Source organism: Tachyglossus aculeatus, chromosome 6 (assembly GCF_015852505.1).
Source record: "Tachyglossus aculeatus isolate mTacAcu1 chromosome 6, mTacAcu1.pri, whole genome shotgun sequence".
Classification (NCBI taxonomy): Eukaryota; Metazoa; Chordata; class Mammalia; order Monotremata; family Tachyglossidae; genus Tachyglossus; species Tachyglossus aculeatus.
The window spans coordinates 52161645-52165389 of NC_052071.1; the positions used below are offsets into that span (position 1 = coordinate 52161645).

Here is a 3745-nt window from a genome sequence, read left to right on the forward strand (position 1 = left end):
GCTGCTGGGAAATTCCCAACTAGAGTTTCTCATTTTCAATCAATTTATTTGAGTCCCTTGGTGATTATGCCCATGTCATAAAATAGAGCTCTGTTCCCGGTTCAGGGTATTTAAATATTTGTTTACAAAATGATTCCTGTTCTCGAACAAGGCAGACACTTTGGCTCCTGGTAGCTATCAGAATGGACAAACATTATCTCTCAGGTCCATCTCATTTCTGCCCACAACACTGGCAGTCACAGTAAGATCATAACTCATAAAATTTTGTAAGTTTTTTTGGTTGGGAGGTGGCAAGGAAGGGGGTGGTGTTGGAGGAAATTATAGATGGATGGTGTGACTTGCAGGCTTTATGGATTATTAAGCACTGTGACATCCTCAGAAGAAATATAAATCATATATAAATCCCACCGATACTGTGAACTGAGTTTATTAATAATTGTAAATAATTAAAAATCCTATTTGACATAGCAAAAATGATAAAAGTGATTTTCTTAGTATAAAATGCCTTGCTATGGTGAAAGACATTATATAAATGAAGAGGATTTTACATCTTGATAGGCTCTGTCCTCCCAAAAGCATTCGAAGCACTTCACAAACTAATTCCAACTGCGATGAAAGCAGAATGGAAAGTGTGAAGACGGTATTGCTGTTGGATGGTGTGGGGAAATAAAAGCGGCATCACCTAGTGGAAAGAGCATAGGCCTGGAGGTCAGAGGACCTGGGTTCTAATCACAGCTCTACCACCTACCTGCTGTATGATTTTGAACAAGTCACTTAACTTCTCTGTTTCTCAGTTGCCTCATCTGTAAAACAGAGATCCAATACCTGTTCTCTCTCCTACTAGGACTGTGAATCTCATGTGAGACCTGATTATTCATATCTACCCCATTTCTTAGTACAGTACTTGGCACATAGAGAATTATTATTGTCATTATTATTACCATTATTGTATGTTAGTATATTAATATTGATAATATCATTATTATTATAAGAAAATTTGGACCATTTTTCCAACTACAGAGAAAGTGACCTCAGATGTATTTCAAACTTTTCATCAGCTTGCAAATCATAGACCCTCCACCACAGGCTATTGCCTATGATTTTAGTACAGTGCTCTGCACATAGTAAGCGCTCAATAAATATGATTGATGATGATTTTGTGGCCAGTAGGAGTAAAAAGACCTCTCGGGGTCACACCTGGAGAGTTTCCAGTACCACCACAGGCTATTGCCTAGGATTTTGTGGCCAGTAGGAGAAAAAGACCTCTCAGGGTCACACCTGGAGAGTTTCCAGTACTCTACCAGTCTCGGCTATTGGAGGGAGAGTCAAGTGGAGGCATATCCATTCCATTCCTGTCTTGGACAGTGGCTAGTCAGTGGAAGGCAATCTGCTACAAGTCAAAACTCACCTATGTTGGGTAGCAGCGGCATGGGAAAGAGTTGAAAGCTGAGACTCAGGTTTATTGTGCAGAAGGAGGTAATGGTAAACTGCTTCTGTATTTTTACCAAGAAAGCTCTACGGATACACTACCAGAATGATTGTAGAAGGTGGTGCAGCACTCTGGGAGAGTTATGTCTATGGCATCTTTATGGGTCGGACATGACTCGACAAGTATAAGACAACAACGACAACAAGGAGACAGAGAGTCTACTTATTTTTATTTTGTGTCGTGAGGATTCCCTCCTCATTATACTCCTGTGATTTACATTTTGTCGAAGTTTCCCTGGACATTCCCAGGAAGGCTATTTCTGATTGGAGATGATGAGAAACTGGGCCAAAGGTCCATCAAAGCAGCCAAATGCAAGGAACTGACATGTCATTAACCCTCCCCATAATAAGCAGCATGAGAAGCAGCAGAGAAGCAGCATGGCTCAATGGAAAGAGCACGGGCTTTGGAGTCAGAGGTCATGGGTTCAAATCCCAGCTCCGCCAGTTGTCAGCTGTGTGACTTTGGGCAAGTCACTTAACTTCTCTGCGCCTCAGTTCCCTCATCTGTAAAATGGGGATTAAGATTTTGAGCCCCCTGTGGGACAACCTGATCACCTTGTAACCTCCTCAGCGCTTAGAACAGTGCTTTGCACAGAGTAAGCACTTAATAAAATGCCATTATTATTATTATTATTATTAATGAGTATATCTCTCTATCTCTCTCAGTCTCCCCCCTCTCTCTCTCTCTCGCCCTCTGCCCCCTCCCCCCATCCCTCGGTCTATCTTTGTCTCCTCTCTCTTTCTCTCTCATTTGAAATAAAGTACAATCCAACACAGGAAATGTGCAAGCAATTTTCCTCTTCCTTTTCAAACAGCGTGTCATACGCTTAGAAAAAATTTAATCAATACGATTATGATTCATGCATGCCTAATTTGCCACAAGATTGATTTGGAAAAGCTATATGATAGTCAAGAAGTTTTTTGATCTTTTTAAAAAAAGCTTGAGTGCCCTTTGATAAAAATGGCGTATTGTATTTTCTCCAGAAATATATTGAACCTCAAAGGTTTGACTTCCAACTTTGAACCCGTATCTTTTTACTGGGTTTTTTAACTTCATAGAATGGGTCCCCTTAGTCATAATGAATAGTGTCAGTAGGTCTTCGTTATCTTAGAAGCACATCATTCTGTATATATCACCGAAAATCTAGCTCTCTGTTCTCACGGTCTCACTATTTGCAGCATATTCAGTGAAGTTCATCTCTACAGCTTTTAAAACATAAAAAAAACCAGCATGGCCTAGTGGAAAATTACATGATTGTCATTATTATCGTTATTATGAAGAAACTCTGCTTCAAAGGGAGTTTCGTAGAAGAGACTCTAGCTCCTTGAGAAGGAGGAGAGAGGAAGTACTATTTTTCCAATCCATCTTGTATCCTTGAGGATTGTTCCGCAAGCATGTTGGGACTTTGGAAGGAGGGTGGCTGGAAGGTGTTATGTATTCCGAATAGAACTTTTCCCTGCACCTCCCTTCAATCTCCCTTTGGCCAAACTCTCCCAAACTCCAGTCAGGTTACATACCCCACGAAGAGGTGGAAATGAACTTACTTGAATTCCATTCACCACTGGCTTCTCCACATCTATCTTCAGAGCTAAGCAAGGAGGATCCCCATGGGGTGAAATCAGTGTGTGGAAAAGGAGAATAGAGGAACTGCTTAGAAGTAGTTAGAAGCAGTGTGGCATAGCAGATGTGGCCTGAGAATCAGAATAATAAAAATAATAATAATAATTATGGTATTTGTTAAGCACTTACTGTGTGCCAAGAACCGATCTAAATGCTGGGGTAATAATAATAATAATGACATTTATTAAGCACTTACTGTGTACAAAGCACTGTTCTAAGCGCTGGGAAGGTTACAAGGTGATCAGGTTGTCTCACAGGGGGCTCACAGTCTTAATCCCCATTTTACAGATGAGGTAACTGAGGCACAGAGAAGTTAAGTGACTTGCCCAAAGTCACACAGCTGACGAGTGGTGGAGCTGGGATTTGAACCCATGACCTCTGACTCCAAAGCCTTTGCTCTTTCCACTGAGCCAGCTGCTTCTCTGCTTGGGTAGATACAAGTTAATCAGGTTAACCCACTTGGATCTCACAGTCTTAAACCCCATTTTACAGATGAGGTAACTGAGGCACAGAGGAGTTAAGTGGCTTGCCCAAGATCACACAGCAGACAGGTGGAGGAGCCAGGATCAGAACCCATGTCCTCTGACTCCTAAGCCAGTGCTCTTTCCACAAGGCCAAGGGTTCTAAACCCGACTC

The 3745-nt window shown here is 41.5% G+C and overlaps 1 non-coding gene across 1 annotated transcript; it reads left to right on the forward strand.

Annotated features, from left to right (window-relative positions):
* The first annotated feature begins 1260 nt into the window (after nt 1–1260).
* LOC119930208 lies at nt 1261–1398 on the forward strand. Its single transcript, XR_005451696.1, has one exon. It is a non-coding gene; the product is annotated as a small nucleolar RNA SNORA7 (small nucleolar RNA).
* Nucleotides 1399–3745: the final 2347 nt, after the last annotated feature.